This window comes from Otolemur garnettii, unplaced genomic scaffold, assembly GCF_000181295.1.
Source record: "Otolemur garnettii isolate 467f Iridium unplaced genomic scaffold, OtoGar3 scaffold00218, whole genome shotgun sequence".
Lineage (NCBI taxonomy): Eukaryota > Metazoa > Chordata > Mammalia > Primates > Galagidae > Otolemur > Otolemur garnettii.
Genome location: NW_003852613.1, coordinates 605,860 through 618,106, shown reverse-complemented (window position 1 = coordinate 618,106; position 12,247 = coordinate 605,860). Strand labels below are relative to the sequence as shown.

The window sequence follows — 12,247 nt, the reverse complement described above, 5'->3', positions numbered from 1 at the left end:
ATAGCTCAACCGGCTAAGGCGCCAGCCACGTACACCTAAGGTGGCGGGTTCGAATCCCCAGCCCGGACCCGCCAAACAACAATGATGGTTGCAACCAAAAAATAGCCGGGCGCTGTGGCGGGTGCCTGTGGTCCCAGCTACTTGGGAGGCGGAGGCAGGAGACTCGCTTGAGCCCAGGAGTTGGAGGTTACTGTGAGCTGTAATGCCACGGCACTCTACCCAGGGGGACAGCTTGAGGCTCTGTCTCAAAAAAAAAAAAAAAATTAAACATAGAATTCCCTTAGGGTCCAACAATTCTGCCTTTAAGTATAGACCCAAAAGACTCGAATGCACAATCTGGAAGAAATACTTGTACACCCGTGCTCACGGCAGCAGCATCCCCAAAAGCTAAAACACAAAAGGAGCAACTCCAGAGTCCTTGACAGATGAACAGAAAAGTAAATGTGGTGTCTACAATGAAATGTTTTTCAGCCTTCAAAAGAAAGGAAATTCTGACACATGCAGCAGCATGGCTGAACCTCGAGGGCATTGTGCTCAGTGAAATAAGCCACAAAAGTCTGAGTAAGTCACAAAAACACGAATATTGTGTGATTCCACTTATGTAAGCTTCCTAGAGTAGTCCAATTCATAGAGCTAGGAAGTATTAATAGAATGGTGGTTGCCAGGGAATAAGGGTTAGAGGAATGGGGAGTTACTGTCTAATGAGTACAGGGTTTTCATTTTGCAAACAAGAAAGAATTCTGGGCTGAGGCTCAGTGGCTATACCTATAACCACCAGCATTCTGAGAGTCCACAGTGAGAGAGTCACTTGAGACCAGGAGCTCAAGACCAGCCTGAACAGCATAGCAAGACCCTGTCTCTACATAAAAATAGAAAAATTAGCCAGGCATGGTAGCATGTGCCTGTAGTCCCAGGTACTCAGGAGGCTAAGGCTTGAGCCCAGGAGTTTGAGGTTGCAGTGAGCCTGGGCAACACAGGCAGACTCTGTCTCAAAAAAAGAAGAAGTTGAGCGGTGCCTGTGGCTCAAAGGAGTAAGGCACTGGCCCCATATACGAGAGGTGGCAGGTTCAAACCTAGCCTCAGCCAAAAAAAAAGAAGAAGAAATTCTGGAAATGGATGGTAGTGATGGTTGCACAACATTATGAATGTAATACTAATGAACTGTACACTTAAAAATGGTAAATTTCATCTGCAGTTTACCACATTCAACAAAATTGAGGGGAAAAGCATCGAAAGGGACCGTTCAGTGATCTAGAAGAGGGCCAGTATCTGGGGTTGTGCAGAGGACAAGATCTCACAGGACAGGGGCCTGGGAGAAATCATTTGGATTCTAAGGCAATGCTGTATCCCCAAGAATGATTCTAGGAGCCATGACACAGAGAACCATAGTGAGTCTGGTTCTCAAACTTTCAGACAGTAAAGGGGTCTGCAGAAATGGCAGAAATCATCTATGTGCCAGAGACAACTACCACACAGAATTGGATATTTAGGTAAGTCAAGTTTAATATTATGGGGCCACTAAGGATATTTATAAAAACTGCAATAACTCGAGAAAATGCTCCTTCAAAAAGCAGAATACGGCTCCGGGGCCTGTGGCTCAAGTGGCTAAGGCACCAGCCACCTACACAAAAGGTGGCGGGTTCGAATCCGGTCCGGGCCCACCAAACAACAATGACGGCTATAACCAAAAAATAGCCGGGCGTTGTGGCAGGTGCCTTGGTCCCAGCTACTAGGGAGGCTGAGGCAGGAGACTCGCTTGAGCCCAGGACTTGGAGGTTGCTGTGAGCTGTGATGCCATAGTACTCTACCCAGGGGGACAGCTTGAGGCTCCTGTCTCAAAAAAAAAAAAAGCAGAATACAAAATTATATAAACTTTAAATCACAATTAAGTTTTTTTTCCCAACAAAGAACAGGATTAAAGATATTTGCAATAAAAAAACCCAACAAGACTTAATATTTACAATAATCAAAGAACTTTGAAAATTCACAAGAAAAAGGAAACCTGGTAGGAAACTGAAGGAGACCGGAAAAGGCAAAAAGTTAATGAAGGGATCCTTAAACTCATCTAAAAAACGCTTCTTAAAATCCATGAGATCCAAGCTAGGGGCAGCAGCGCGCCTGTAGTCGGGCAGGCTGAGGGCAAAGGATCGCTTGAGCTCAGGAATTGAAGGCTGCACGGTGCCTGTGAACAGCCACTTCACTCCAGCCAGAGCAACGCAGCCCTGTCTCTAAACATACAGAAATAATTAAATAAATATCCTGAGCTAGAGCAAGACCCGTCTCTACTAAAAATAGAAAAACTACTGGGGCGCCTGTACTCCCAGCTACTTGGGAGACTGAGGCAGGAGGATCCTTGAGCCCAACTGAGGTTGCTGGGAGCTGTGATGCCAGGCACTGTACCCAGGGTGACAGAGTTAGGCTCTGTCTCAAAAATAAATAACAAAGGTCATTGACATCCCACTTTGCTGCCAGGATGTTTGTGGAAGCAGGAAGTAGGAGGCATCTAGGAAGAATGGCTAAGTAAATCGTGACAAATCTAAGAAGCTATATCTAGCTGCAAGTTAAGTGACGAGCAAGGTGCCCACCCAGCGGCACCAGAAGTCTTTACAAAAACAGTGGATTGCAAAAGAAACAGCACAGGTCGCCAGGATGCAAACGCTTATCACAACTTACATAGACTGAGACCTCAATCGTGTGGGTATTTTTAAATTGTGTAATTTAAATACCAAATTATAGAGAAAAGATGTGGGACCACGCAGACAGTAATACTAAAGGCGGGGGGGGGGCGTTGTCTCCCCCGCGGGAGTCCACCGGGTTCGACCTGGGGGTCCTGGAGGAAGCTGGGGTCCAGATCCAGGGCCGGCAGTTCGCGGGGGTCACACGGGGGCCTGGCCACTGGGTTCAGAGAGAGTGGTTGGGACAGATGGGCGCGAAGGACCCGCATTCCGGGGACCCGGTCAGCGCTGGGCACCAAGTGCGCACCGCCCGCTGCCTTCCGCCGCCGCTGCCCCCGGACCGGCCGGACATACACAGCCCTCCCCGAGAGGGTTGCGGGCCCAGCAAGTCCCCAGCGCGCGCACGCGTGCCGGAAACAGCATGTGACTCTGGGGCCTCCCCAGCCGCCGGTCTCCCACTGTCCCTGACCCCACGTGCCAGGTCCCTCCGCAGGGCCAGCCGCGCCAGCGCCTGCGTGCTGCGCTCCGGGCCAACCCCGCCTCGCCAGCACCACCCCACGCGGCCCCGTCTCCGCATCCTTCGGTCCTTACAGGCTGGCTCCGAGGCCGCGCCCGGGCATCCAACCAATAGGAGCGCAGCGCGCTCCGCGGCACGTGCGTTCCGCCCCGCCCAGCCCAGTGCGTGCTCGCTGAGCTCAGCGCCGCGGAGCGCGCAGGGCGGAGGCGCGCGAGGAGGGGCGGGGAAGAGGCGGGGCGCGGGCGCTGCGGTGCTGTGATTGGCCGGTGCCGCGTTCCGAGGCCGTTAACGGCGGCGGGGCTGAGCCGCGGCTCCAAAACAAAGGGCAGGCGGCCCGCGGGGCGGCGGCGGGAGGATGCCTCGAGCCCTGCCGAGGTGCCAACGGCCGCAGCGCGTCCCGGGCCGCGCCGGGGCTGCCTGAGAGCAGAGCCCGCGCTGACCGAGGCCCGGGCCGGATGGGCGCTGCGGGCCGGGGCGCGGACCGCCGAGCGGCCGTGAGTACGGGCGGGCCCCGATACAGTTGCGCGGGCGGTTACTTTGTGGCGACCCGCGGCTGCTGTGGCTGCGGGCCAGCCCGGGAAGCACCTGTTGGGCATCTGGGTGGGCGGCGGCGCGAGCGGGGCTGACCGACCTGTCGACTTTTTTGTTCTGTTTTGATTTTTTTGATTTGTTGCTGTTTGGATTACCCCGTCTTGGAACAGATCACAAAGCCTAATCTTTGATTTCTCCTCCCTTCCCTTTCTTCTCTCCATCTCCCCGCCGTACCCCCTACCACGAAAAGATTTACAGAAAATGGGCCATATACCTAGTATTTCAATTGTTGGGTTTTCCCTTATTAAAAAATACGGTTGCAGTTGAAGAATATGAAGACAAAAAAGGTCTTCTAGGAATGTTTATTAAAATGGGGAGGTCTTCAAGTTGCCCACATAAAGGCCATGACTAAAAGGAACTGTCCTCAGTATTTTCCACTTGTGGCACTAGGCTTTATTAACGAGGAGAGTGCAGAAGCCTGAACTTGGAACCTACCAAGTAGGGACCTGCCTTAGCCTTGCCTGCCTCTGGTTGACATCTTTGATGTCCAAATTATGTGCTAAAATAAACTGAGATTCTATTTTCAGTAATGGACATGGAAGACATCAATATCCCCACCCCAAGCCTTTTCTGTCCAGTTGTGTTCCTCCTTCCTCTGTCTGAAAGGTATTTACCTACCCAGTGTAGTCCCAGCTGTTCCAGAGGCTGAGTTGGGAGGATCTCTTGAGCCCAAGAGTTCAAGACCAGCCTGGGCAACACAGCAAGACCCCATCTCAAGAAAAAAACAGTAGGCTGGGTGTGCTGGCTCACGCCTGTAATCCTAGCACTTGGGAGGCCAAGGCGGGTGGATTGCCTGAGCTCACCGGTTCAAGACCAGCATGAGCCAGAGCAAGACCTCTCGCAAAAACAGCTGGGTGTTGTGGTTGGCACCTATAGTCCCAGCTACCTGGGAGGCAAAGGTAAGAGAATCGCTTGAGCCAGAGAGTTTGAGGTTGCTGTGAGCTATGAGGCCACGACACTCTACTGAGGGTGACAAAGTGAGACTTTGTCTCAAAACACTAAACAAAACCAAAACTAAAATGCATCCACCTTCACATGCTTTTTCCTTTGGTAGGAATGTTATTTGTTCCACCCACCAGCCCCTGACTGCTCCCCAGGTCTGAAGGCTTATCTCCCCTGGAAAGATAAGGTGCTTTGCCCCTGAGCAAGCCATAGGTGGAAATGTTTCCTAAGCTTCTCCCCCATGCCTGGAGCTGTGCTTGGTCGGCCATCATTGAGTCTCACAGTCACATAGTGGTTCCCCTACCACCAGCTGTAGGCCCTTGGGCAACAGTCATGGCATGGTTGAGGAATGATGCTAAAGGCTAGACTTTGTGTCCCTTCCCCTTGCACTCCACATTATGGGAACCCCTCAGGGCTAGGACCGGGGCAAAATCCTATCTTGCTCTCTGCCACAGTGCACTTAAAAAAATTGGGTCTGGCCCAAATTTGGCATTTAAAAAAATAACTGATCTTAATTACCAAATTGAGCAATAGTCTTTCTGTTTTTAAAATAAACTTATTTTGGAATAACTTCAGATTGACATAAAAGTTGCAAAGACCTAGTTTCCCTGTTGTTACCACCCTGTGTTGCTACCATCACTTGCCAACATGAAAAAATTATTCTCTTTACTGAAGTCAAGGTACAAAGCCTTTCCACTTAGAAGTGCTGCGGGTTGTAAAGCATTCTCTGTGTTGAGAGCAGTGTGCAGTAGCATCTGTTCTTCTGCACCTACGTGTCCACACTCAGTCCCCAGGGGCCAGGCCACTGTTCACGTATGTTTCTCCCTGGGAGACTGATAACCTCAGTGGTCTTGAATGTGAAGAAGCAATGGCAGTTCTCTTGATTTTAAACTGTTCTCTGACACACTTCACTAGAGATCTGTTTGATTTAAAATCTGTTTTTGTGGTCGGCGCCTCTGGCTCAAGTGGCTAAGGCGCCAGCCATATACACTCAAGGTGGCGGGTTCAAATCCAGCCCGGGCCTGCCAAAACAACAATGACGGCTACAACCAAAAAATAGCCAGGCGTTGTGGCATGCCCCTGTGGTCCCAGCTACTTGGGAGGCGGAGGCAAGAGACTCGCTTGAGCCCAGGAGTTGGAGGTTGCTGTGAGCTGTGATGCCACAGCACTCTACCCAGGGTGGACAGCTTGAGGCTCTGTCTCTTAAAAAAAAAAAATCTGTTTTTGTAAGTAGTTCTGATAATCAGTGAAATTTCTAGGGAATGGAAATTTTGACAAAGGAGGAGGTTGAGTGGAGATTGGAGAAAGCTCTGCATAACCAGGATATAGAGAGCTCCAGAGCTCAGGGCTCTGGAGAGGGCAGTGTGAGTGGGGTGGAGGAAGGAAATTAAGAGGATGAAATCACCCCCCCCAGGTGACATTCCTTCTCTGTTAGAGACACTGAGGTAATGAGGACCTGTCAGCTGTGATATTAAAATGGATCCTGGAGCTAACCCGTTGCTGGCCACACCCCAGGAAGGGGTTAAGAGCCCCCTCCCACCAGCAGACTTCAGAGCCAGAGTTGCCAGTAGGCGCAGTAAGGTGCAGAGCTTGCTGACCCTGTGCCACGTGTGACACGACAGGATGCCACTGTCAGGAGGGACTTCTCAGGCATTTAAACAGCAACCAAAGAGCCACCCTCCTTAACTCTCCGGACTGCCCTGTAAATTGTGTGTTGCTCCATTTAACAGACAGGATAGCAGGGCTTGGCTTGAGGTCCCAGAGCCAACAAATACATGTGTATGGCACATTTGGAATCAAACCTTGGGAAGCCTCTGAACTTTGTCCCAATGGCGACAGCATCTCTCTTGTCAGACCTGCTTGCTTCCCTCTGGTGCCACTTCTTTCCCCAGTGTTGGTGGCACACTTAGCCTGTAGAGGTGCCCCCTTTCTGATGCCTTGTTGTAGCTCTGATTTTTCTGTTTGTCTAGGAAAGGGCTTAGTGTCTGATTAGGTTTTATTTAGCATGGGATTCAATGAAATAGTTTGATTCCCCACTTCTCTTCAGCATCAATCCAGTCTTCCAGGCCAAGTTCCTGCCCCTTCAGCAGAGCAGAGGGTGTTGCATATAGTCGCTGCATCTTCCTCCTCCTTGTTAGCAGGGAAGCAAGGCACCTCTGCTAGGATGTGTCCCAAGGACAAGGTGGGGGGAACTTTGTTACTAGTAGAAATAAATAAGAATGTATTATAGGTTCTTCAGAAAGAAAGATTCAGTGCAAACACATGGTCAGTAATTCCCAGGAGATGGCAGAGGCAGGACTAGAGTGCAGGCAGGAGGACAGATGGAAGACGGTAGTCTGGAGGGTTGAGGTGCCTGGGCCACCGGGCAGTGCAGGATCTGGGCCCCTTGGGTTCCTCAGAGAGCAGGAGCCAGTGAGGAGACCACAGAGGGCCAGGGGAGCTTTATCTCTGGGCAGCCATATAGGTGGCACGACTCCTATCCCAGTGGGTACCCTGACCCACTATGGCTGCAGTCCCTGAAATGTGCAGGACAGCTTTTCATCCTGTAATTCAGCAGGGAGGAAATGGATGTGTGTAGAAAGGGAAGCTAGATCCAGGAAGGCAAATTGTGCCTGCGCTATTGGCCTTTGATGTAACTCCTTCCAGGCTTTTCCATACCTGGGACTGCATGTACTCTGTGAGTTTGTAGAGTCAGTATATGTGCTTGGCATCAAAATCAAAAGGTACAGAATAGTAGACAGTGTAAAGGAAGTCACCTTCACTGCCCTCCTGTCTCCAGCCTGAAGCCGTGTTTCTGATACACATTCACCAGTGCACATGGCCAGTCTCTGTGGTTAGACTCAAGGTGCTTTCTGATGTTTTGTTATTCCAGGCATTAGAACAGCTCTTATCCAGTTATTTTGCATATGTGCCAGTTAGCCAAAAGGTAAACTCCAGAGAAAGACCCCCCCAGTCCACAGCCATGTACCCAGAAATGTTGATAGGTGTTGCCAAATGGCTGGGTCAGAGGATGCCCTTGCCAGTGGTGTTATCAACTTTTTACAAATTGTTGCTAGCCTGCATCGTATAAGACAGGAGTCAGTGTGCTTTCACCTTCCATCAGTGAAGTGACATTGAGCATCTGTTCACGTGTAAACTCTGGCTTTGACTGTAGGTCCATAGCTTACTGGCTGTGCAACCTTGTTCAGGGTTGTGGACCTCTCTGGGCCTCAGTTTCCCAATGGTGTGAGGAAACTAGCAAGAGCATAACATCCCTTACGATGGCTGTTGACTCACACCATTCCCGTATAGTAAATGGCACAGACTAGGGCTGTACTGGGTATGAGGCTCTGGGAACTGCGGCGTTTCCTTTTTGTGAGGTGGCAGTTTTATCCGTTGTCCATCTTCTGTAATGGTGGTGGTCTTTTCAGCTTTTTAATGCCAAGGACAGTGCCAGTGAGCAGTGGGACAGGCAGAGCCCACAGAGGAAGGCTTCTCTGTGCAGGGGGAAAGGCGCTACGAGAGAGCACAGGCAAGAAGCTGCTGGCCCAGGTGGCTCTAGAGGAAGCAGTGGAGCCGGTAGGCGGGTGGCACTGCCACCTTCTACCTGCCATCTCTTTCCTCCCAAGGGAGATGGACTTTGATGTCCCAGCACATGTTGCCTGTCTGGGACCCCACTTCCTGTATGCACTCTGGCTGAACCCAGCAAGACCACAGCAACAGTGTTTCTTCCCCACTCTCCCTGGAGCTCTGTCCTCCAGGATGTCAGCAATGTTTTCACCACAACCAGTGCACAACCCAGTTTTCAGCCTACTTTGCAAACTCTGATCCTGGTGCTCCTGTCCCTGTCTACCTGGTGCCTCCTTTTCCACCTCACAGAACCCTGAGGGGCTGGGGGGCACTGGGAGCCAAACTCACCTTCCAGGTATGGATGAGCTGGAGGAACGTGAAGCAGCCGAGAACAGGGGTTTTCAACCTTTTTAATCTCACTGAACACTTGAACCTATAGTTAAACAGTTAAACCTTCACGGCACACTTAAATTATGTTAATTAAAAAAAAGAGCAAAAAAATATACTTACTGTGCTTTGAACTTCTTTCAAAGATAATCAATGATCTTTAAATTTTTTCGTGACACACCTAAGATCCTCTGATGGCACAGCAGTGTGCCATGGCACCCCAGTTGAAAATTACTGGGGTAAAGAGGGACAGGGGTGCCCCAGGGCCTGGGCAGTCTGCGCTCCATCTCAGTAAGTGTCCGAGCTCTTGCTTTTGGGTTTATCCCTTTTATCCCTCAGTGTTTTTGTCTTTAGAAGTGTGTTAACTGTACCATATGGACATGGGCCTGATTCACATTCCCTTAAAATAATTCTACATGCTTATTTTAGGAGAGACATTTCTGGAATCCACAAAATCGTTTTTGCTCTGAAAACATCCCCCACATTAATATCTATATGGGGGCATGGCAGCTGCCCTCCAAACTCAGGGGATGTGATGTCCTATAGTATAGCAGACCCCAACCTTTTGGGCACCAGGGATCAGTTTCATAGAAGACAGTTTTTCCACAGCCTGGACGTGGGGTGGGGGGATGATGTGGGGATGATCCAAGCACATTACACATATTCTGCACTTTATTTATATTATTGTTACATTATAAAATAATGAAATTGGGTGGCACCTGTGACTCAGTGAATAGGGCACCAGCCCCACATACCCAGGGTGTGGTGGGTTTGAACCCACCCCCGGTCAAATCCCAACAAAAAAATAGCCGGGTGTTGTGGCGAACGCCTGTAGTCCCACCTACTCGGGAGGCTGAGGCAAGAGAATCACCTAAGCCCAGGAGCTAGAGGTTGCTGTGAGCTGTGTGATGCTGCCACAGCACTCTACTGAGGGTGATAAAGTGAGACTCTGTCTCTAAAAAAAAAAAAATGAAATAATTATACAACTCACCATAATGCAGAATCAGTGGGAGCCCTGAGCTTGTTTTCCTGCAGCTAGATGGTCACATCTAGGGGTGACAGAAGACAGTGGCAGACGAAGCTTTTGCTGACTCTCCCGCTGCTGTCCCAGGGTGGGGCCACAGCTACAGTGACTCGCTCCCGCCACTCACCTGTGTGCAGCCCAGTTCCTCACAGGCCGTGGACTGGCCCAGGTCCCAGGGTGGGGCCATAGCTACAGTGACTCGCATGGCGAAGTGCTTAGCACTTTTCTCTCAGTTACTCCTCATTTGTTAATAGATCTTGAAAAAGGCCATTTGCACATTGGTTGGTTGAAAACTTGGCTGTGATTTCTCAAATGCAACAGTGGATACTGAGTTTAAAAGGCAAGTTAAAACACAGCAAGACACAACACAACATGCTTCTCAGTGGCTGCACATTCACACCTGGCCACTGCCTGCCAGGACCTCCTCTGAGGGCAGGGGACCTTCAGGACTGAGCCTGCTCAAAACACTTGTGAGGCCCCTGTGTGGTGAGACACAGCCCTGCTGCCTTTGAAGGGCTTACATGGGCACTGAGACAGACCCAGCTCAGTACAGGCACGGGGACCATTGAAGCCTGGGGTAGGCTCTTTTAGAAAAGACACCTTGGGGGTGGCGCCTGTGGCTCAGTGAGTAGGGCACCAGCTCCATATACCGAGGGTGGCAGGCTCAATCCCGGCCTCAGCCAAACTGCAACAAAAAATAGCCAGGCGTTGTGGCGGGTGCCTGTGGTCCCACCTACTCAGGAGGCTGAGGCAGGAGAATCGCCTAAGCCCAGGAGTTGGAGGTTGCTGTGAGCTGTGATGCCATGGCACTCTACCAAAGGCGATAAAGTGAGACTCTGTCTCTACAAAAAAAAAAGAAAAGACACCTTGGGGTGGAGACTACCCTATGAAGTTCTCCACGTAAGTGCCTGGGAAACTAACTGCAAGGCCTATCTGGTTGGATATGGGTCTTTCTGGTAATATCATTGACTTCCAGTGTTTACTGTGCATGGCCCTGGGCTGAGCACTTTCCCTTAGTTGTCCAGAAGTAGTTAGTGGTGTCAGATTGGGTCTTGGTGAGATAACTGAGATGCAGAGAAACTGTTGGGCAGAGCAGTGGAGCTGGGGTTTGAAGTGTTGTCCCATCTGCCCCCACATCTGAGAGGCTTAGCTTTGCTGTGGGACAGCCCAGGAGTGGGAAGGACGCTGGGCAGGGCTGGGGCCCTGGGCATCACGTCTGTGCCAGAAGCACTTGCTTTGAGCAGCTAGAGAACATCATGGCTTGGGGGCCCCTTGGGTGACATGGCCCGTGGCTGGTCATGGGTCTCCTCTTGCTGCTTAACGATGAGGACACACTGCTTCTTCCTCCTCCAAATACTAGCATTTAGAGGGTCCCCTTCTGGGGATTTGACTGTCCTTGCCTGATGCTCATCTTCCTCAGACCAGACACAGCTGAGTAGCGGAAAGCCCCTGGCTTCAGGTCCATACTTGCCCGTGGGCAAGGATGCCTGCTTCTCCAGGAAAAGGCCTGAAAACTTGCAGGCCCTCGGGGCACACACTTGCTGGGTGTGTAAAGGGTGAGTCCCTGTCTGGGGCGAGAGTTGGCACTCCACAGGCTTCAGACTCGGAGCCAGGACTCAGCCCGATGACACCACCATGGAGGACCCTGTACATGAGCAGATGAGAATCCTTCCTAGAATTTTCTTTGGGCAGCTTGGGGGCACAGCAGACGCAGCACTGGCCCTTCCTGGACAGCATTGGTGCAGGCCTAGCTTGTGCGCTGCTCTTTGGGAATTAAGGTCCTCAAGTGTGGGGACATGTGGGTCTGGATGGGGTGAACCTACAGCTGCTCCTATGGCCCGAGCTATGCCCAGGCATCTCTGTGGCACCTGTGAGTCTGTGTCTTTAACAAGTTCGCAGTGTGGAGGCCATTTCTCCTGTAAAGTAGTGCGTTTCAGCCTCTGTCTCCTCAGCCTCTACGTGAGTTCTCTCGTTCTTTACTCAGTCTTCAAATATTTAAGTGGCTTTTATGGTCTGGGGGCTTGGGCGATGATTTTTTTTTCCTACTCCCTGGTTTTATGTGTTTTGTTTTGTTTTGTTTTGTTTTTTTGATAGTCTTGCTTGGTCACCAGGGCTAGAGTGCCGTAGCATCAGCTTAGCTCACAGCAACCTCAAGCTCTTAGGCTTAAGTGATCCTCTTGCCTTAGCCTCCTAAGTTGCTGGGACTTCAGGTGCCCCCCACAACACCCAGCTAGATTTTCTATTTTTAGTAGAGACAGGGTCTTACTCTTGCTCAGGCTGGTCTCAAACTGAGCTCAAGTGATCCTCCTGCCTTGGCTTCCAGAGTGCTGGGATTATAGGCATAAGCCACTGTGCCCACCTATTACCTGGGTTTAATAAAGCCACCCAGGTGACTTTTATTTTTTTGTTTTTTAATTAATTTTTTTAATGCCAGGACTCAGCTATGAGCCCAGATTGCCGTAAGCACTGGGTGTCTTTTAAATTTACTTTTTCTGGCTCGGTGCCTGTGGCTCAAGCGGCTAAGGCGCCAGCCACATACACCTAAGGTGGCGGGTTTGAATC

At 50.7% G+C, this 12,247-nt stretch overlaps 1 protein-coding gene across 2 annotated transcripts in view; it reads left to right on the top strand.

The window, feature by feature from the left end:
- Positions 1-3,582: 3,582 nt before the first annotated feature.
- The window catches only part of YPEL1 (yippee like 1), a 26,838-nt gene continuing 18,173 nt past the window's right edge, over positions 3,583-12,247 (top strand). For both annotated transcript variants that reach the window (XM_023508019.1, XM_003801689.3), the window contains exon 1: positions 3,583-3,686. The gene's annotated coding sequence lies outside the window, so the exon portion shown is untranslated. The remainder of the gene's footprint in view (positions 3,687-12,247) is intronic.